This window comes from Erithacus rubecula (genome assembly GCF_903797595.1).
Source record: "Erithacus rubecula genome assembly, chromosome: 11".
NCBI lineage: Eukaryota > Metazoa > Chordata > Aves > Passeriformes > Muscicapidae > Erithacus > Erithacus rubecula.
This window is the reverse complement of record NC_136663.1, coordinates 21,447,579-21,471,244: the sequence shown is the minus strand read 5'-3', so window position 1 is coordinate 21,471,244 and position 23,666 is coordinate 21,447,579. Positions and strand designations below refer to the sequence as shown.

Sequence of the window (23,666 nt, the reverse complement as noted above, 5' to 3'; positions counted from 1 at the left end):
AAAACCTTTGGAATTTTTCCCTGCAGTCTAGGGGAATTTTCAACTTGCTACTTACATGTGTACATTTACATATACACACAACTATCTGGAAGAGTGTACAGATGAAAATCAGACCAAAACTTATGGACTAATTGGCAAAAAAACCCTAAAAATACATTATATATAAATATATATATATATATTTGAAAAACTCACCAGCTGCAAGTTGACTGCAGGCAGACCATTTCTTCATTTGTGTCCTCAAAGTCAAAGTGCAAAAACTTACATAAATAAGAACCTGGAAAGAATACTAAAAGCTCCTTGGAGATTCTGGACAGCTACCTGAGTATCCTGTTAGAGTGACAGGATATGTGAGTGTCCATATAAGTGCATTAAGTCTGACAACTCAGCAGTCAAATACAACTTTAAAAGGATAGTATGTAGATCATGAGCATGGATAATTATATTGTTGAGTGGGATAATTACAGTAGAATTAAACCCACAGGAATATAAGGTGCATATACTAGGAAAACTGCAATAAAAGCATCCACTTGGCTTTAAGAGGCTTTGATATTTGTACAGGATGTTCAAGCAGCTCTGCTGCCTGGTGCTGTGGGTTTGCAGCTGGGGCATCTTCCTGCTGAACTTCAGCTTCATGGCATCTGTTGGTGAAGGGCTGGACACTGCATCTATGGAGATTTCACTGCAAGACAACATCCTTGAGAAAGAAAAACAAATATCTATTTAGTTAAGTGAAAATCTAGGATTTAATTCCCAGGTTTCTTAAAATCAGGATCACTGAGTCAAGCAAGTCAGCAATTACTAATGGCTGCACTACTAATCATATAATTAAGGCTATTTAGTCCTTGCAATAACTGGATGATCACCTCTATCTGCCAGTGTGCCATGGTCCAGCAATCCCCAAATATGAACACCTAGCCCAGAGTCACAGATTGTGGCAGCTCAGCCCACATGTAAAGATTGCAAGGAAAGCATGGATGGAGCCTTTGCTCCTTTTCCAAACAGAGCAAGTCCAGTGCCCACCAGCTTAGAGATATTCTTTTAATCAGTTTTTAACCCTGATTCCTCATAAATACATTCGCAGGCACCATATAAAATTCACTTCTTTGTTCCAAAGAAATGCAGCACAACAGCAGGAAGATATTATGCAGTAACACACCAGGGCAAGCTCTATGCAAAGGAAACCTGCCAAAACTAGTTTTCCCTCCTTTTCTGCAAGGCAGCAATTTTTTTTTTCCTTAAGCTGCCTCACTTTAGGGCTTATAGGAATATACAGTAAAGAGGCAAAAATCCATTTCATTTTCCTTTTTTTCCAGACTGTCATCAGCTTCATTGCCATGACACCAAAGCTCCTTTGAGGTTGCTTTGTGAGTACACAACTGTGTCCCACACTTGAGGCTGACTGGGCACAACATTCCAGCAGCATTTCCATGGCTCTGAGCCCTGAGTGAGGAGTGGAGACCTGACTGCAGCACTGCAGAAAGCACTTTCTCTCTTCTTCCCCAGGGCTGTACCCATCAGAATCCACAAGTTTTGTGTCTCTTCCACATGATGTTTTCCTCCCCAATTTCTCATTCACATCAATAGTATGCCCCTAATCCTTATATCTCAAGTCAGCTAAGGTAACAATGCAATACAGATGCAAGTTGTCTGCATCTTCCCAAGGCCCACACAACTTGTAGAAAGCATTTATAGCTCCAGATGCCTACATTATTGAATTTTAGATAAAAGCAGCATTATTTGTAGTTTCAGTGGAGAGCTGACTTGATGTGATTTATCCTCACAAAAACCCTCTGCTTTTCAAAAGGAAAATTCTCACTCTAGTCTTAAAGAAAAGAAAAAAAAAAAAAATATTCAGTCAGATAAAAATCTGTTTTGAGGCCCTACAATATAAATTAAGTTAGCACAGCAGGGCTTTCACTGTAATAATTTAACTTGTCAGTTCACATCATTGACTAACTTGAAGAATTCATGGGGCTTAACTGATCAATATAATAAACAGTTTGGATGGCTCTGCAGGAATAGCCCAGTCTCAATTTGAGGTCAGTTCTTATTCCTTTTAAGTCTCATTAGCAGAAACCAGTGTAAATCCAGAGATGTGAGGACAAAAGCAGAAAGCTTTGCATCAACAGCAAATGTCCAGTTGAATTGTATGCATCCCAGCTGCAATCTCTTCCAGGTCTCTGCCATGGAACAAAAAGCCTGTGTGATCACTGGCAATAAGGGGAGAGTGCTAGGTTTGAGGAACCATAGCTTTTCTCTAGTTTCCAGTTGAAAATCCAGCATGGGTGTACCAAGCTGATGCACAAAAATGCTTCATTCTGATAAACTCTGCAGAGAAAGCCAATCTCCAGCAGCCAAGTTGTTGAAACAACACCCTTAAGCAACTGCTGCTATTCCCTCTTCGTTCTCTCCATCAATTCCCTGAATGCCTGTCCCAGCCTGTGCCTTTGTACAACCTACTGTGGAGTCACAAGCCAATTCAGATTGGGGACACCTCTGGCCCTATGGAGAAGTCCCTTTGGATACTGATTTGTTTGCCCAGTGTGCAAAAGACTGAGGAGTGCTGGTTTAGTCATTCCCATCTCCTTCCAAACAGCAACATTTAATCACTCCCAAAGAAAAGGAACCTCCCAGGCCAAAAGGTCTGACTGAGCAGAGCAGCAATGTGTGAACTCCACTGCAGTGACTGAGAAAACTGAAGCTGCCAGGTAATTAGTGAATGTTCTTTTTCCTCAGTCCAGGATGTCATCTGGAAAAACTCTAAGAGCTGGAACTCCTGGTCGATGGAAGACTGCAATACCTTCACCCACACTATGCCATCATCCCTAAATGAAGTCCAAGGAATCCAACTCATTAGCTAGTGCTGAATCAAAGGAAAAGCCTGTCCTGAAGCCAGGTGAAGCAGCATCCCATGCACCCAGGAATTCAGTTCAGGTAAAGCCATCAGCCTGTGGACAGATGCTTCTGCAGCAGAGTGAAAATGGAAGAAACGTGCAAATCACTTCTGTTTGAAAGACCAGACAAAGGCCAAGTCTATAGGCTGTGAATCTGCAAAGGAAGAATTGAACTCCATAAATTCAAGGACTAAATCAATTTTTATCTCAAGAGGGAGGCAGCAAAAAGCAATAGTGCATGGTAGTGACAATGACATGTTAGAAAACCAAATGCATTCAACAATCCTTCCATTTTCTCTGTTTACTTTTCTGTCATTCTGTGTGGAACAAAACATACACTTCACAGCTGAAACTCCCAGCTCCTCAGAAAAAATATCCTGAGCCTGATTAAAACACAGCTGAACAGGATGGAAAGTCAATTTCCATCAGGTGCATAGAAAATATTAATGAATAAAAGTGGCTGAGCTTGAAAGGAAGACAGACTCCTTAAAAATGTATCAGGACATCCGCTGCAGCAAAATTCCCAGAACTGTGTAAATATTGTTGCATCCAAGCTCTGTGCTTCCCAGAGCCCCAGACTGAGTTTACATTTTAACAGGAAGGACACAGAAACATTAAAAAAATAAATCTTGTCTCATAATTCTATATGGAACAGAAGCACACTCAAGATATGCTTCAAGGTTCCTGCTTCCAATTTCAAATATGAAAGAGTGTTTACCCTGTTTCATGTGCTGCAGACCAACTGTCAAGGCACAGAAAGATTGCTGAAGCCAGCTCTGAAATATCAGTTTGCCCAGGTGAGTCAGACATCACCTGTTTTCCCAAGTGAGGCTGATGAAATCATTGTGAAGATTGAGGTGGCCGGTGCTGTAAATGGGAGCAGGTTCAGTCCCTGACATTCCACATGAGGCTTTTCCCCACAGCAGGATGCACAGCTCAGGGAGTGGGGCACTTTTCAATCACACAAAGACAAAAAGCAAAGCATACATCCTACAAAGGATGCAGGAAGAACATTCTGAGAAAGCCAGATTTTCGTGATGCTCAGATCAGTGCCACTTTCACTCTGGTAAAAATCAGTGCTTTGGTTGTTAACTTTGGACCATCGCTACATTCTTATACATAAAGATGCCAAATCCTTTTCTAAACTGTTCTCCTTATTAACAGAATGTCCATGTCTAATAATCTATTTCCTCCATGTTTTTCACAGTGAAGGCCATCCCAGTCACTGCTTTTCCACACTGCACTCTCAGCCTCTGCTAATTTCTATACTAAATCCTTTTTTGATACAGAAAATTTACAAAAAACCCCAAAATATTTCCCCCTGCTGTGTTTAGACAATTGCTCCAAATTTGAACAAGGTGTACTAAACCCAGTGCCTCAGCTCTCCTGCTATCAATTCACATACACAGGTGTTACATGAAATGAACCATCACTTAATCTGTCAGCAATTTGTGGAATAAGAAAAGCACATGGGCACCTCACTAGAAATTTCTCATGTTTAAGTAGAGAATAAGGCATAGAGTAATGTCATATACATCAATTTTTCAAGTGAAATAATTCTGTGATACACAGACTGCTAATCTTCCATGTAAATATAAGGCAGTATAAAGTGTCTAACATATAAGTAAAAGATCAAATGAAAGCACTTTTTTTTAAGGTGTTTTACTCCTGAGGAATAAGTCTCCTCCCAGTAAATGGTGCTTTTCTATGAAATCTATTTTCCCTGAGCTGAACATTGCACCTAGAAAAAAAATCAAAGTGAGATATCTAGGGGGAAGTTTAACTTCTCATCATGGAAGCTCCTAGATACAGAATTTAAGACAATCATGACTCCTCAGGTACAAGCATCTTAATAGAAACAACTTTCACATGGCAAATTCTCACTGGCTGACTTGGTTCAGAACTCCACTGAGGAAAGCCCCATCAGCAGATAACTGCTCTGGTGCCTTATGTACACGGGGAGAAGTTTGCTTTTTCACTAGAAATAAACCCATTTCCATAACTTCCACTCTGCATCAATATAAAGAATAACTCAAAGGAGACATGTGGCAATGTGCCACAGCTGAGTGTCTCTGGTGAGCCCCAAAATGACAGACAACTCTGATGTCAATCTGCCCACAGGTTAAAAGTTGTGTGATTATATATGCATAATATTTAATCAAACCCCTAGCAGGCAATTTTCCATCTGAACCACCTGAATTCCAGACATTGCTTCTTCTTCCAGGTATTCTACTATTCATCAAGTGTGTCTTGGTTTGATAGACAGGTGTCTGCTAAGAAAGGCAGGAACCTCTCTTGAAATGGAAAATATAAACCCCCTCCCTTCAAATTATTATAATCTTGAGATTAAAGGGCTCTCAGACAAAGATATGGGAGTAACAGTTCTTTACTAGGAAAATATTAAAATAGAAATACAGTATTACAAAGAACAATCCCAAAACCCTGCCAGAGTCAGAATCCAAGCTGACACCCGTCAGTCAGTCAGGGTGGTGGCAGCAGCCCCATTCAATGGTGGCTGCATCCTCCTGCAGTGGCAGATGTGGTTCAGCTGGAGCAGTGCTCCTGGAGAAGGTGCAGTTTTCCTCTGAAGGTCCAGGGATGATATGGAAAGGTCTGGCTTTCCTCTGGAATCCAGTGGAAAAAGGCTGCCCTGATGTCCAAAATCTCAGTTTTTCTCTGGGTAGGAAAGGCTTGGCTGCTCCCCTGGCTGGAGCATCTCCCATGGGATGATGTAATTTTATCAGTCATGCACTGGGACTCAATGGCCATGAACAGGAGATATCTCCTGGAGGGAGGATGGGCTGTGGGAAAGATAAAGGACACTGCCCCAGCTGGTTTTAACAGATGGTGATGGAATACACAGCCCTGGTCACATCCTGTATTGCAACCCAAGACAAGTTCTAATGTGTCCTGCCTGATACTCCAAGGCTTTCTCCTTCCATATGGCTGGCACTGCCCAAACCACCAGCATGTATGGAAGGACTCATTCATGCAGGTGTTAATATTTACCCTGTCACCACATAATGGTGCTGAGATAGATTTTTAGCATTAGTTTTATTCACCATCAATGCTGTTCACTGAATTCCTTTTCCAGGAGCAATATATCTTTTGCAAGTTCCTATTCAGCAGGTTGTCCTAAAAGTCATAAAACAGGAGAAAACAAATCGATAGCATCTCATCTGAGTATGGCTCAGTTCTCTGCTTTTGGTTAAAGGAAAATTAACTAATTAGCAACCATCTAGTTTTAGGTACAGCATCAAACATTGCCAAGCAGAGTTTATCTTTCAATACAGATCCAATAAAATACTTTAAAATGTGATAGTAAAAAAAAAAAAAAAAAAATCCATTCATTAATTTCTATGGTATAATTTGAAAATAAAGTACTTCTCAGATAATTGCCAAATTTCCATATTTATAAGAAGATGGCACATATGGGGATAATTGCAAAAATGGAAGTACCACTTTTCTATTAATATGGAAATTCAGAAATTATTGGAGTTATCTGTTATAAATCAACTTTCTCATTCTTTTGCTGATGGAAATGCCATTTATCCACTACAATAAATTCCAAAACTACTAATGCAACTCCCCTTTCACTCTGATAAATCAGTGTAGAGGTTGTCATGCTTATCCTCAAATTTGGCAGGAGTTCTGCTCTTAGATTAAAATGGGTCAAGCCAACCCTTGGTGCATTACCACTACAGATTTTGGAGTTAGAGGGAGGAGGGGTTTGCTCACATAGTTTTGTTATTTGCTTTGTTCAGCTGCCCCAAACAAACATTACACAACCACAAGGTAGCTGCATTATTCCCTTAAACTGACCAAAGCAGGCTGTGGGATTCCAATATTTCATCTGCTTGCACTGGATGAATGATTTAGTGGAAACTGGCAAGAACAAGAGATTTTTCAGGATTTTTTTTTTTTAATCCCAAGAATTGCATGATTGATATCAGGATGAAGCCAGCCTATCATTTTCCATAGAGGAGTGCAGCAGTGGATGCAGAAGAGCTGTCTGTCTTTATCTAGAAACCAGTTAGATGCTGAAATTGCAATATTTTTTCAAGTGTTGGCCCCCTAAAGACATCATTCCTCTTTTTCCAAAAGTGGTTTCACAGCTCTCTGACACCTCTAGGTGTGGAGGTTGATGTGAGATAATAGCTTACACCAGGGTACTGCTCCCAGGAGCTCCCAGGCTTCCCAGCAGGGTGTCACATTTATGAAATAAAGCATCTCCCAAGATGATGCTGCTGTGATCAAATCCTGAAAAAGGATGCTGTCAGGCCTTTTAGGGTAGCAGCAGCTTGCTGCACAGCCTGTAAGGCAGCTGGCTGGACCAGCATTGCACAGCATTGCAGCCAAATGTGAGCAGCAATGCCCTTCCCTGGTTTTCCACAGCACTAATTCACACATAAAAGTGGAAATGCTGAAGCTGCATCCATTGATATCAGCTCCACAAAACTGTCTCACCAGGAGACTTCTTCAACCTGAAAAAGTTAAACAACAGGCTGCATCACTACTTGGAAGCAGGGTCTTTGTAAGCATGAGTGAGGAAAGATGGTTCTCACCTGCTAAGAGGATGAATTTATTATTCATAGGGAGACATCTAGAAGAAAATTTGATTTTTATCCTGTGTGTTATTAAGTTCTAAGTGCATCCCAAGATCTTCACAAGGTTTCAATCTACCTGTTCAGAGAAAAAAAGCTCTTCCACCAATATTTCTATCTCCTGCCAGACTTGTGTGTAGAGTCATACAGCACAGAGCAGGCAGCTGGGACAGAGGGCCAGGGCTTAACACAGCATTGGACAGAGAACTTTCTCCCAACTGGTCCCACACCTGTCATCACTCCAAACCCAGGGTCAACCAGCCCATGAGTATCCTTTATACTCCTCCTTGTCACTACATCTGGATTTTAACAGTGTGGCTTTGAGCTCAGCAGTGACCGTCCCCCAAAGTCACTTCAAATGTTTTCAAAGCAGTGCTCACGTTTGGAGGATGGAAGATTCAGAATATCATTCATGCACAGGTTGATGAGGAGCCATGAACCCTGCTGGTAGCTCCTGCCCACTGTGCTGCTGTGTTTTGGGAGAATTCCCAGAAAACTCTCTTCCACCTGGCTTCCCCTCCTACCTCAGTACTCTACACCCACAGCACATTCCAGAGTTTAAAGGTCAAACAGAAAAAATTGCAGGATGATGACATGAATAATTTGCTTCAGTAATTTAGCAGCATTGGTTTGTTGTGATTATTGCTACAAACTCCTTTTGTATTTACAACTGTGATCCTTTTAACATCTGAATAATTTATATACAGTGATCAGTGATGCGTGTGTCAGAGAATCAGGAAAATTAGCTTCTCTAGTACTCCCTGACTCTTAAGAGAACATATTTTCCCATCCAATTATATTGTTTTTCTGTTTGTTAGCCTTTTGAATACAGAGAAGTACCATGCCAGGAGATTCTGAATGGGAGACACAATCTGCACTTAAGATGCAGCCATACAGACACACCCATTAGACATGCCAACAAACTTGACCTTCCCTACAAGAATCCAGTAAGGATCAAGAAGATGGGAAGAATTGTGCTTTTCACCAACTCAGGCTGTGCTGCAATTTAAAATCAAAACCAAACAACAAAAGCAAACAACTCCAAAGTAGACACTTCTCTCTCCAGCATGTTATAGAATAAACTGAACAAAGAGAAGGAGCTGAGAAAAAATGACACGTTGTGACACTTGTTTTAACAGTGTGCAGCCCTTAGGGGCATCAGGGATCCTGAAGGACACTGAGGGAAATCCTGTAACTTCAAAGACCCAGAATAAGAGGTGTTTCATAATACTGAAGTCAAACCAGGAGACAGATGGGAGACTAAAGCTGAAAAAAAAGATGGAAAATGTGGGAAGGAAACTTTTATAAAGGGACTTTAAAGCCTGGGGCAAGTACCAAAGCTGTAATTTTCATAAGCCATCCCATGGGCTGACATCTTCCTACAAACCCTCCTGGGCAGAAATAAGTGTGCCCAATACTTCAAGACAAACCAACAAGGCATATACAGATAAGACAACAAAAACAGCTGATTTTGATTTAACATGAGGCATGCCTGACAGGCTCACTTTTGTGCAGAAAAGTTGAGGGGCTGATGGAATCAAGCTGCAGCCATGGCTAGTGAGGCTAGATGGGAACTTCCCTTAAAAAAATGGCAATATCTGGGATAAGTTTGATAGTGCCATGCTTAAGGGGCTCATCAAACACATCTATTCCAGCTTAGAGCTGCAATGGCAAGGCTTCCACCAAACAGCTTCAACAGTGTGTGCACTGCACCACAGTTCAACCCAAGCAAGATTCCTGGTCTTCAGGAACCTTTGCAGGCACAGTGTCTCAGACAAAATTTAATTTTCCAAGATTCATCAAGGTGTTTAAAAAATAGGGAAAAAAAAAACCCAATAAAAAAATCCCAGGTCTGATTCCCTGTCTACCAACACAAACCCAAAATTTATGAATCCCACCTCAGGAAACCTCCACTTCAGCACAAAGGTTTCACAATATTTCCCACTCCCAACCAAGGGACAGCTGTGAGCCAGTGCTAATCCCTCCTTCCAGGAAAGGCAGGGACAGAGACAACAGCTGGGAACAAGCTTCACTCAGAGCCAAGATGAGGCACAAAACTGCCTTTGGACTTGACCCTCACAGCTACTCCTAGAGTATCTTCCTTCCCAGTAGTCAAAGCCCAGTTGCAGATCCTAGAAGTCACTGGCCTAGTTAACACTGGCTTGCTGTGAAACAGCAAATTTCAGGTGGAATTAATGCATGATGGAGAGGCCAGATTTGTTCCTATGAGCACAGTTTCCAGAGGCTAAAAAGCTGAAGGGGCTCTCAGAAATTTCTTATACAGAGATAATCGAGGAAGCATTAAGGTATGAGATTTTGCTATATTTGCAAAGCAGGAGAGATGTAGCACATAGAAAAAATAAAAAGCAGATTAAGATGCTTATGCTTAACAGATGAAAATCAGGAAGAAATATGCTGATTGTACACACTCTCCAATATAACAAATAGAAGAGCAAAATACAAGATGTGTGGCCCAACAGCTGCATTACTTTGAGCTGCCAGAGCCAAAACTTATAGAATATTCCTTTTGCTGATGGAAATCTGCAAGACACTTCAACATCTGTTAGAATGAGATGTTTGTTTACCACATTCCCCTACAAAATGGAATGATGTTTCTTACCTAATGTACTGAAGAATTTTTAGATGAAAGAGGGATGTTTATGAGATCCATGCAGGGTGTAATTGAAAGAATATTTCCGGATAAAAATACCATATGTTTTGTATTTCCATCGAAGCCATAAATATCTCTCTAACAGTTTGGGCCCATAAATACCATGATTGGGAAGAGTTTTATGCATTTGCTTCAGGCTTTTATTACTTCCAATTATCAGTTTGCTAACTGCATCTCATTTCCCTCCTGCTACATTGCAGTATTCCCAAGGATGAATTCTGAGATGTCAAACAGCTCAGGCTGGGGTGGGCACAGAACTGAACAGAGCTGGAGCACCTGGAGCAACCTGGATTCCACAGGACACAGATATTCATTCCTGCCCCACCACAAATGCTGTGTGCTCTCCACAGTATGTGACCTGCAAGATTTATTTGCTGCCTTGGTTGCAGGGTATGATGGGGAAAACCTTACAAATGCAAACCTCCAGGAAGTCCCAGCTGCACAGCAGAGCTGTGTAATGTAATTCTTCCTGCACAGCACATTAGCACCAAGAGTGGAATGCCAGCACACAGAAAGAAATCCAAGCTCCTGGAGACACAGAAATTACAATACCTTACTCCTGACCACATAAGAAATTCTTACTCTCTCTATAAAAAATAATAAATTAAAAAACATCAGCATTTATAAAATCCTACCACTGAAAGAATCCTTTCCCCAGTATGAACAGGGAAAACTGCCAGTATTTTAGGGAAATATGCCATTTTCACTTTTTTTCCCACTGTATTTTGGCAGTACAAGAGCACTGTTTGCCCTTGTTTCAAGAAAAACTATTTTACTATCAGTCTTGTTAAAATCTGATTCCTGCTCTACTTTTCCACCCCCTCAGAAAGATATTCTCCTAAGAAAAATTAACCTTTGCTTATTCCATTATCAGCTTAACTTACACTTTGGTTTTATTCCTCTGTTGTTTCATGCTAAAAAATATAAAAATTAGAGAACATCTCTGCACAGTTAATACAAGCCTTGCAATTCCATGTGCACTGTTCTGTGGAGCCAATAATGTTATTTGGATGCATGGAGATTAAAACAGAGTTTAAAAGTTGAAGAATTCAACAATATACATCCCTCAGTCTGGCAGCTGTGGAAGTCACCTGGAAGAATACACAGCTGCTCCACTGAAATTTTTCAGTGTCACTGTGATTAGAGAGTTTGAAGTTTTTCAGGTTCCACAGAGCTCTCAATTTTGCACACAGGTCACCCTGTGCCCTTTTCACCTTTGCCAGGTGAATGCCAAAACTGTTCTGTGGCACTCCACAGGCTCCACCTCCAGCAGTCAGGAAGAAAATGTCTTGTACCCAGCCAGCTCCATGATCAGACTTTTACAGCTTTCTTCAAGCTAGAAAGAAGAAAAAAAAAGGTAGAAAAAATATTATCTCTGGAATTGGAGCCCAAATTCAAATTCTTCAGCCAATTCAATGTCAAATAAGGAATTTAAATAAGATTTACAGTTTAATAACAAAGTTTTCTGTGCTTCACAGTGCCAGTTTAAATCATCAGAAACTCAACACTGAATATACAAGTTCATTTCCCAGACAGTGCAAAACTAAATACAATTTTTCTCTTATTTTAAACTTTTTCCAGTACTGCATCCATTTCAGGATAATAGCACAGAACTACAAGAGAGATGAAACAATTTATATGTGTGTGTGTGTGTTCCTGATGTAACTTTTTCATCAACTACCTGTTAAAGACAAATGCTATCCCCATTGTTTGGGCAAACCAGCAACTTGCAAGGAGCTCTTAAATTCCTGCTGCTCAAAGCACCTACTGGCCATGGGGACACTGTATTTCCACCTCACCATTTTAATTATTTATCCAGTGTTTAAGCACCATTGGGACAGAGCTCCCATGACTTTTGCAGGGTGATGGTGCCACTCACAACCTGTACCCTGGCCTGGGGTGTTCACCTTTCTGGAGTCCACAGGGCCTATCAAATCAGACAAGTGGCAGCAAACTGCTTTGAAAAACACATTTGAAGGGAGAAATTCTGCTTTAGGGCAGAGTTCTTTTCTCTCAGTGTTAGACCCACTTTATGTTACTTATCTGTCATATTTTCTTTGGGCATGTTTTCCAAGCATTTCCCCCCCATCATTTGCTGTAATTGCTTTAGGACAGTCTAACTTTGGGAAAGCACTGTTAGCTTTAGTTAGCACTAGTGTTCTACTCAGAAATCTTGGGCAAAATCAGATAGGTTGAAGATAAATTGTAGAGCACTCAAATATTAACTTTCAGAAGTAGTTTGAAGGAGGAGTACTCATTGGGAAGGGTTCAGATTACCAACCAAATCTGGGCATTTGGAGCTCAGAACAAGGAGCCTCAAGGTACAGCTACCATGCAGGAAAGCTTCAGTGCTGCTTGCCAGGATAGTGGAAAGAACATTTTCCATGCCTTGTTTTAATAAGGGGATTGATTTACTGAGAATGCTTTGGAATTGTGTGGTTACAGTCTACTGGAATAGTTACCCCTTCATCTTAACTGACTCCCTCACATCCATCCTTAGAAATAACACTGGAGGGAAGCCAAACAGGAAATAGCATTTTCAGATCTGCCAAGATATCATTTGATTAGATTGGATATCGAGAAAAACCACTGGGGTTGTTTTTCTTGCTTGAAGTTACACAGCTCACACACAAACACTTTTATACCCTTTGAAAAAGGTGCAGAACTGCCACAACAGAAGAATGGCTCTTTCCCAGACACATTCCCTGTGCTAAAACCAAAGTGCACACATTTCTCAGAATATTATTTCTATTCATCACCTTGCCAAACTTTGCAATTGCCTTGGTGTGATGTGCCCTAGGGCCCATTATTGTATTCTGACCCATTATCCCAGGTTAATAACCTGGAAGAAGGCAAAAACACCATTATAAAGATCCAACCCAATGGTTATTTTCTGCAATTAGACTGCAGGTGAAGAAGGTTTGGAAAATTCTGAGGCCTGAGATAGAAAAGTGGGGTTGAGAATTATTTTGAATCAATGCTGGACAGCAATTTGGCTTCAATGAACATAGCTTCAAAAATTTGCCCTTTATTAAATAGTTATGAAAGTTAAAAAAGCACTAATCTAAGAGTACAGCATCCAACCACATCACTGATCCCCTTGCAAGAGTTTCACAGAACTAATTTACTGTGGTAAGAACTTGATGAAATTACTCTTAATAGGTGAAAAACACTTGAGCTTAAAACTTCAAACATATTAAATTTAAAATTTCTATTTCTCTGCTTTCTGTCTGTGGATCATGAGGCTTTGTGACAGCAGAGAGGATTTTTTAGTAGAATTTATTTGCCTTCCAACTACTATCCTGGAATGACAATCAGTTGTGCTCTATATCATACTAATTACACTGAGAGTACAATGGCCAATTGGGGGTCAGGATGGTAAAAGTAGTAGAAGAAATATAACTGTTTGAAAAAAATTCCTTTCCATAATTACAGTGCTGTAAATAAAAGTGGAAGCTCATCTCCTCCCATTTAAATCAGGGGCTCACAATATAACCTTTTCCAGTGCACTATAATATTACTTTTTAATGGCCAATACCTCTTCCTGCCTCTGGTGAAGATCCTGTTCCAGTACTGAATATAAATTTAGGATGGCATAGAAGAGACAGTACCCAACTCAGCTTATGCTCTAAAAATTTGGATGAAGTGACAAGTGAAAATTACCTTTACAGGACATTTTATAAGCTTAAGACACTTACTAATTTCAATCTCCCTTGAAGATTGAAATTCAATGTCAGAGAAACGATGGGATGAATGAAGAGAAAATTTGAAATATAAAAGAGAAGAGACAAATGGAAGTTCCACCCTGAAAATAAAATGCAGTCATGGAGAAGCAAGGAAATGAGCAAGGGTTTATTTGCCAATTTTTACAATAGCCCTAAAGTCCTCTGTGACAGGCAGCAACAAAACTGAGCATGACCATGTCCTGTTCTTCCCTTCCCAGGTCCAAGTCTTAGAGAATTCCTAACCAAACTCTAGGAAGAAAGATGAGTATCAAGTATATTATAAATTATGTTTTTTACAGGTTTCCAATTGCATAAAAGCATTCTGCTAGAACTTTTTTACAGGTTATTTGGTGTTTAAGGTGAAACCAAGAAATGGTTATAAATTTTTCTTTGTAGATGGAAACACACCTTCACGTGCTTCAAACCCAGAACCAACAGAACATCAGTAAATGTGTGTTTGGGGGTTTTTTCACATCTGCCCTGTGTGTGTGGCAGGGGAGTGAAGCCCTGTATAAACACCACAGTGGTTGATGCAGTCCAACTTGAACAGCTGAGGATGTTTGCCCTGCTTTGCAGCACACCAGGGTATCTGAAATAATGATGTATCACAAATAATGCATCTGAAAGCATTATTTAACCCACTCAGCAGCTGGCTTGGGTGCAGAGGAGAGTTCCTCTTTTCTAGGATGACACTCTACCTCCCACATCAGCCTTGGGAGAAGCAGCCCTCTCTCCTGCCTTATAAACACATTTGTGAAGTGTCTGGCAGCACTGGTGATTTCTGCTCAGAATTCCTTCCCTTGTCCTGCTCCCTCCTCAATTCAAACAGGCTCTGAAAAAAATCTCAGTAGACTGCCATAAATATTTTTATTACTGTTTATGATTTTTTTTTCCTCCAACGAAATCAATCTTAAAAGGTTTGGGAAGAGGTCAGACATTTAAACTGCATCTGCTCAAGAGCTAAGTGTGTTTCCACATTAACTGCCAGTCCAGGAATTCACTGGTACAAACATCTCCCTAATGCCTATGAAAAAGAATCAGTCACAAGATTTTCAACACAAATTGCAAGAAATTAGGATTCTTAAGCATTATTTCTGGAAATTCAAATGCTAGACTGAAAGGATTTTTTAATGGCATATTTACATGCTCGATGCTAAAATGGGAACTGGCCCAAATGCCTACATTTTTAATGAAAAAACATGATTGACTCAGTTTTTAATCACACATTCTGGTTAAAACCTTCATGCTTTTCAAAGAACGTTGTGCTTTCTAAACTTATTTATATAAATTTACATTCAATTTGGTTCATTATTTTTTCTCTTCTTTTTTGAAGTATTTCCTTCCACTGTTTTCCTTCACCAGGAACTGGATGACATGATAAATGCAAACATCCAAACAAAATTTCAACCTGAAATTTACCTCAGAGGTTTATCAAAGATTTTGAAAAAAGCTTTTCCTAACTAATATTATAAGTTAATTAAAAATTTTTCTTCATTATATATTTATACACATGCACACACACTATACAGCAATAAACATACTCTCATCCTGATGATCTGAATAAGGGAAAGATTTCCACTGTATCTATCAGTTAATTTGCTCTGAAGGAAATTTCTCATCTTAAAGAGCTTTGCAGAGGTGAGTTCAAGCTTCTGCTTTGTTTTGGATGACACTGTTAACTTTCTCTGCAAAAAGAAGCATAACACAAATGACAGGAATACAAATGGCACAGGTTCCTCCTGGAATCACATAAAGGGAGCATCTGGAGGAGCTGATAAAGGCACAGATTGCACTATCAGGGACTAGATTTCTGCTGCCTTAAGAGCCCTCATTTCTACTTTTCTTCATAGGAAGCAAAATTTTTCAAATGCTGAAGCCTCTTTTGACAGGTTCAGCTTTGTCACAAGTTGGTTGGTTGGTAGCCACAGCATTTTCAGCCTATAAAAAGGAAACAAAACTGGGAGCTGATCCAGAATGCAGGGTCTGTAGAGAGTTGGCTGAAATTACCTCAAACTGATTTCATCAGGCAGGACACTAAAAGATCACAACTGGAAAAGAAAAAAACCACTAACAGGGACCAGCAGAAAAAAAGCAAGATAGTTCCTCTAGGAAAGCAGCTTCAACAAGAGATTATAATTCCTGAGAGATAGGGATTGCAAAGTATAGATGTCTTTCCAGGTCCTTCAGGATAAATAGCATGATTGCAAAGAACAGGCACTCTGTAATGACAGACTGCATTGTGACCTTAGTGGCTGTCAACATTAAGATAAGTGAGGTTTGCTTTCAAGTCAACATCCAAGCCACTGAAATGACAGGCTCTGCTCATCCCTAAAAGTATAGTATTAGTATATCCATAACAGTATTAGATATTAGTATATCTCTAATAGTGTAGTATTAGTATATCCCCTAATAGTGTAGTATATCCCTAATAGAATTAGATATTAGTATATCCCCTAATAGTGTACTATTAGTATATTCATAACAGTATTAGATATTACTATATCCCTAATAATATTAGATATTAATATATCCCTAATAGTATAGTATTAGTACATAACTAACAGACATTTCCAGAGCAGAGGAAAACAGGGCAAGCACATGGAGATAAAACACAGACAAGCCACATTCAGTCATTTACCAGCAGTGGTGAGGCTCCAGCTGCCTGGAGCTTAGCAAATGTGATGCCCATCTACCAGAAGTGTGGGAATGACAACCCCAGGAGCTTCAGACCTGTCAGCCTGATCTGGATGCTGGGGAATTTCATGGACAGATCATCTTGGGAGTCACCAGACAGCACCTGGAGGGGATCAGGCTCACACAGCATGGGTTCATGATGGGCAGGTGGGCTGGAGCAGCCTGATCTCCTTCTCTGACAAAGACTCCTGTTGCATTTGAGCTATGGGAGAGCGGTGGAAAGAATAATGCAACATAGTTCTTTGTGTAATGGGGGAGCAAAAGAGAGCTTTATTTAAAGAAACACTGCACTTATATAGAGTAGTTCGTGCAATACAAAATTGAAAAGGCTCACTGGTCCAAGAAGGCAACACCTCTTTGAAAACATGCTTTCTGCAAAACATCACATCTCCAGCAGATGTTTAATCATTGTTATAATTTTGTGTCCTTGAGCAGCCTGGGAAAGGACTGCTCTCTTGGCTCCCAGCAGTGTCCTAACAACAGACACCCACTTAGTAGACAAGGGAAAAGATGAGGATATTGCCCTGGACTTCAGCAACACCTTTGGTACAGACTCCCAAAAAGGTGGCAGCCCTTGCCTTGGGCACTTTTCACTAGCTGGAAACTCTGGATGGCAGAGCCCAGAAGAGGGGTGGCTACAGCCAGCCAGGGCTGGTCACAAGTGAGGGTCCCCAGGGCTCAGGACTGGGGTCAGCTGTGTGTAAAATCTTTACCCATGATCCAGACAAGCCCTCAGTCAGTGTGCAGATGACTCCAAGCTGTCTCAGTGCCCACCTGCTGGAGGGCAGGAAAGCCCTGCACAGGGATCTGGACAGCCTGGATCAGTGAGCCCAGGCCAGTGGCATGAAGAGCAATAAGCTGAAGTGCCAGGTCCTGCCCTGGGGTCACAATAATCCTCTGGTTGGGCAGAGAGTGCCTTTTCCCATCTAAACAATTCCATAATCATCCTTCCTTCCTCTGGAAATTGTCTCAGCTACCAGAGGAACTATAGCACCAAAGCTGTGTAGTGGCATGATCTGTTTTGACTTGCTAAATTTAAAATAAAAATACATTCAAGCTATTTGCTGCAATCATGAAGGATTTTCCTGTTCTGGCAGTTGCTTGCTATGATTCAAATGACCTGTTGTTCCTGGGGTTGCAGGGGGTTTTTAACTGCATGCCATGTACTGGAGCCACATTCCAAAGAGAAAAATCTCTGCTTTTGCCACCTTTGCACAGGTAGTTTGAAGGTGGAATGCAGTGGGTTTTGCTGGCATAGATTGACATGCAGTAAAGGATTGGTTGAATTGGATATGCAACTTAACAATGAATGAAAATCAAAACAGTCACAGCTGGATTTCAGTTCATGCCTCATTCAACACTAGTCAAGCACAAACTGCAGTAGGTTTTTGTGCAGGCTATAAAAAATTCAAATTGGTTTTGTACTGTGACTTCATCACACTGAATTTTTTAATATTTATAGGCAAACTCTAGGTAAACAATCACAGAGACACCTAAATTTTCTATGACTGTTCAAGAATAGGAAAAGTTCTTACCACCACACCAGTATGTTTCTGATAAATTAATCAAAGTGTTTGTGGCTAAACTAACCTTGAATTGAATATATTTATCAATATTATTTTTGCAAGATGATAATGTGCTTTATTTGAAATATTAAAAGCTGAAATATTGGTGTTGGAAAATCTGAAATGCAATATATTGCATTTTAGGTTTCCAGTTTTTGTACTTCCATTTGCCTTTATACTATAAAAGAGCAAAGGGACTCTTCTGGCATTCTACAAAGGGTGCTCACTGTGATCAAATATAATGGCAAAATAAAAGGTAGCTCTTATTTTAAATATTTGCCTTAAACTTTCTGACTTTCAGGATTCAGAGAGACATTCCATCACTGGCCTGGATATACTATACCTAATTTTTTTGGCTTCAGCATGGTAAAGTCAGAATATCTCCCAAGGACACAAGGTTTTCACCTGCACTGGAAATATCACTGCTGCAATATTTTAACATTCAACAGACTGCAAATTTCCTAAGATTAACTACTGGCACTCCTAATAAACTTTGTTATCAATGTATGACAAATCAGACTTTTAAATTAAATGCTGAATCAACTCAAGTTCTTCAGAACAGAGGAAGCTGTTGAGATACTCAGTATCACCAGGGTTCACCTCTTTGCAGTTGTTGTCTCCTGGTACTAGAGAATACAGACCCACCTTTTGGATAGGCAGGTTTCTAGAATACAAAGAAGTTCTGCACTGCCCATTAAACAGGAGGCTGCACTAAGGAAAAGCTCTTTTAAAATCCACATCAAGCAGAGAAAGGAGTTGTCTCAGACTGTAATTATTCCCTAGCATCTTCAAGAAAGAAATGTGAAAAGCTGCTCAAAACTCTCAGTTTGCATCTATTTCTCCCTCATACCATCTGGGATGGCAGAGGGTGCCTGATGCAAAGCTCCTCTCAGGTTCTCTCTGTTGATTTTGGCTGGCTTTGAATCAGGCTCCAAAGGAAGGGATGCTACTTGCCTTTCAAAGGAACTCAGTCACAATGATGCTTTTTTGGGCTGCCTAAAGATAGAGGCCAGACAAAATTAAGGGAATAAAAAGCAGATATAATTATTGAAGACCCTTCAGGTCCATTAAGGGCAGACAAAGCCCCCCAGGGGCTACACTCAAAAATGGATGACAGGTCACAGGTTTTCACACTTTTATAAGTTTGGTTCATTTGCATATTGGGGGTTAATCCTCCAATTACAGTTTCAAGTAATGAAGTCATTTACCCCAACTTTGCTCCCTCCAACTCACTTTTGTTTCCATCTCTCAGGGCCTGAGACAGTGAGGTGTCCTTGATTCCCAGCCTGGAGAGGAATTGTGTCTGACCAAAATGGGAAAGCAGCAGCTCACACTGTGTATGGAGTTTAGAGTTATACACTAAAGAATTGCAAGATTACAAATACATAAAAACATAAAAGATAAAATTCTAAGGCATCAATGCCCTGCAAAGATATTTCAGCAGCAGCCTAAGAACTGCATGCTGGACTGACTGTCAGCTTCCACAAAACATACCAAACACACCTGGAGTTCTGTTGCAAAGACAGTGAGGAGAGGTTTCCAGATCCTAAATTATGCCTGTCTTGTAAGTAAATAACAACAGACTGTTAGAGCATAACCAGCTGGGGAATTCATCAGCTCTTCAGGAGTTCTGACCTGCAAGGTGTGTGCACCTGGTTGGGAACTTGATGCTAGGTTTAAATCACAAAATTATCTCCTACTGTAGTAAATATTTGTTTCCTTCAGAGTGCTTGATTACAGGTTTAATTTAGACACACTTCACCTGAGAAACTCAGGCTGCAGGCACCTCACCTGAGTATCCTTTTATACTGATGATATAAGTTTGCCTTGAATACATTGCTATTAAATCTACACTTGTTGCTATAAACCAACAAACTCTGAATTTGATGGAGCACCTCATATCATGCTGGGCTGGGCCAGGACCAGAACTTTGGAGCATGCAGCTTATTTCAGCCCCTAAGCACAACCCAGACACTGCTTCTCCAGCTCATTCTCAGGCTCTTCTTGGAAGAGTCTGCAGTGACTGGCACCCCAGTAATGCAATACCATAAGTAGCATTTTGCTTTCTTGGGTGTTATGGGTCTTGATTGCCACCTTACTGCCACTGGACATATCTACTACAGGCCAAGCAAAGTATGCTGCAGATGTTCATGATTTTCATAGATACTGCCCTTCTACACATCTGCAAAAAATAACTTTCTCCTAAAGTCCTTTCAAGCTCCTTGTTTGTTACTTAGCATGAGATTTTTCTGTCTCTAAAGCACTTTGATGAGAGTATGTGAACACAGCATTTAAATTAAAGTACAAGTTCCTTTAGCTGTCTTAACCCTGTCCTGGCAAAAATCAGCTCCTGCAAAGCTCATTCAGTCTTCTCTGGACAAGGAATTTAATTCAGTAGAGAGTTTTAGCAAATCATATTTATGAATATAAATGCATTATATTAATGTCTGCTTGGATTGTCCTTTATCTGCTCCAGAGATGGAGTGTGACAAGGCTTCTACCAGCTTACAGCTGACTGAAAACACAGAACTGTTTGTGGTAGTCTGCTTATTAAAAAAAATATCAGTTTGCACAACGATTTCATTAGGCATCACAGCAGGGTGATGAAGTTGAAGGAGCATCCCTCCTTGAGAACCAGCTCTGTTTCCATCCTGGAGTCTGATTCACATATTAGGTATCTGAAACAAGAAACCTTCATATTGCTATTGGCACAGCATTGAGAAGCAGAACACAGAGTTATTTGCAGCTTGCAGGAGTGGGCAGCCTCACCACTGGTTTGCATTTTTTCCTGTCCATTGCCCTGCACACAGAGGTTGACCTGCAGTACTCATGGCTAAGAAGTCTGTTGCTGGCAGCCTTGCCTAAAAGGTGTCTCAAATGAAGCACCATTATAATAACAGGTCAGCTAAAAAGAGGGTAAAAACCCACTTGCTTTAAAATGTTCTGAAGTCTCCTTGTACCGTTGATTTCTCATACAGCACTTCCATTTTAGTAGGTGGTTATAGCTGTTTAAAGCTGAGTTGATTGTATCATCAAAAATTCAATTTTGCTTGGACATTATCCAGAGAAATCACTGGCTCTCATGCAAGATCTCAAGGTACCTCTAGAAAGCAAAAGATTTTGACCTTAAATAGCTAATCCCCATTAGTGGTATTTTATTTTGTGGTGTTATTTTCATTCCAGTCACATTATTACAAACATTGAAACAAATCAATTCCTGCACAACAGATCTGCATTGCTTGTAGGGGTGGTAGGAAGTTCTCAAGCCATCAAGTGAGCTTGATATTAATCACAGTTCATGCCACAAAGCTGTGTGACACAAGCTTCAAACACTTTGACAGACGGTACTCATTTTTGTAATTAACCACAGTCTTGGTGCCCTCTCGCTTCAAGGCTGAAAACTTGAGTTAGTCAAAATTTTTTCATCACATTGTACATCCTATAGCCTTTCCAATCTCCTGCACAACTATCAATTACTTCAATCACTGATCTGCCACATGTGATATTCGAGGCAAGTACATCAGGTTTTTTTATGCTTGGGGTTTAAAGCCCTACATACAGCCTGTGCAGTAAAAGGTCCTGAAATGCTGTTCTTGCTCCCACAGAAAAGTAAAAAAGCTGGAGTAGGTTGCTTTGTAAGAAAGAAATTCATGGGGTAACCAAGCTGGAAGGGTTTAGAAGAGCTGCTACACATCCCTGAATGGGGATACCCTTACAAAGTATTTTAAGGTAAATTAATCATTATGACAAAACCTTGAGTGTTTGCTTATTTATATACAAGCCAAGGGATCCAAATTGCTACATTTTCTTTTCCAGAAAGGCATTTTCAGCTGACACTACAGGGTGAATGTTTGCTAGCTAAGTTCAAGACAAAGAGTAGAGAGGAGGCTCTGGCAATCCCCTCACCTGGCACACAAAGGAATCTAACAGGAACCTGCTCCACAGCCACACTGTGCTCTAAGAGCCACCCAGCTGCAGGTCAGACAGGCTGGGACACCTGGAACTCCTGGTGTTTTGTGCTCTTGAGGCAGTTCCCAAGCCAGGATGGAGCTCATGCACATCAGGATGCCTTAGCAAAAGCTGCCTTGGATTTTGTTCTACAGGAAGGAGTTACTCATGGCATTAGTATCTTAATCTTTTCAGGTATAACATTCTGTCCCTACATTTGCAGCTTAGTTATGCCAAAAGCCTTGGAAACCAGACCTTTACTGGAGCAGATAATTCCCTGGCATAATCCAGTATCCATCCCACTTGACACTCTGCAAGGCTGCTGCTCCACATTGCAACTCTGCTCAGCAATCAGCTGGGGAGAAAGACAGCTGATGAATAATGGATGGCTGCTGAATAACAGGACTGCTTAAGGGAGATAATAAAAGATAAATGTGCACTCCTGCACATCCTTTCAAACACTGTATGTTTAGGACTTTGTTCTATGCAGAACATTGCACTGGGGGAGAATGTGTGGAGTGGCAATGGAGAGGGGTGTCTTTCAGTCTGACAAAGTCACTTGGAGTACATAGAGGTCACTAGTTACTTTTGAAGAAACCAGCTAAAGCACTTCCTTGCATTCAGAAAAGGGCAGGTTTGACACTGCCTTCCCACAGGAGAAGTAAGCCAGTTAGAAGCTTAGGCTCCTGAGCACAACTCCTTTTCAGAGCTAGAAATAGTTTTCAGATTCAAGGGTCCAATCAACAGGCCTCCTTTAATCTTTTAGTTTATTTAGAATATGTTTAAAGTAGAGGCTTTGGTATGGTTAACATGGATCAGTTTTGATATGTAGTGTCCTCAATAACTTGCAGTCTTCTGAACATCAGACACATGCTGCTTCTGAGGCTTGGAAAGCAACTGCTGCCCAGCCCTGAAATCTACCCTTATTTCCAGGAACTCTTCTTTACAGTTCACCTTGTCCATTATTCCTCTAAATCCACTTGCATATTGCAAATCTTGATTTCCTATCTCTTCCTAACCATCAATTTTCTCTGTGATATATGCATTTCTTGTTTCCCTCTAACAGTCCTTATCTCTTATCCCCTCCCAAGGCACGTTAAGTTCTTCCTAATCTTCTATCATTACTCTCAGTCACATATTTATTCTTTTCCCAAAAACTCCCTCCAATGAAAGCAGTATAACAGAGATCTATCTTCATGCTGCCTCTCTGAAACACATCTGTTCCCACTTTGTTCTAATGATGTGTTTTCTATTAATTAGTTTTACATAGATTTGCAGGGAAGAGCACACTTGCCAGGAAAACAGTGATTTCTCTGAATAGCCAAATAATAGAAATAATCAAATAACTTCCTAGGAAAAGTATTATTAGTCACAAGTGTATATAGCTGTGTTTTGACATTGAAAGAATTAGTGGACAATTAAGGTTCCACAACATGACTTTTTTTTGTCTTGAAACGTGTCCTTCCTTGAATGCAACCATTTGTTCTCACAGATCAGCACTTCTGAACATAAATTTGGGCTCCATCCCAACACGTATTTGTACAGATTGTACTTGAAGCTCC

General features: G+C 40.4%; 1 long non-coding RNA gene across 1 annotated transcript; it reads right to left on the bottom strand.

Annotated features, from left to right (window-relative positions):
• Positions 1-210: 210 nt before the first annotated feature.
• On the bottom strand, positions 211-7,570 carry LOC306806357. The gene is made up of 2 exons (XR_013775456.1): positions 7,463-7,570; positions 211-697 (listed from the first exon to the last, which is right to left on the bottom strand). It is a non-coding gene; the product is annotated as an uncharacterized lncRNA (long non-coding RNA).
• Between the last annotated feature and the right edge of the window lie 16,096 nt (positions 7,571-23,666).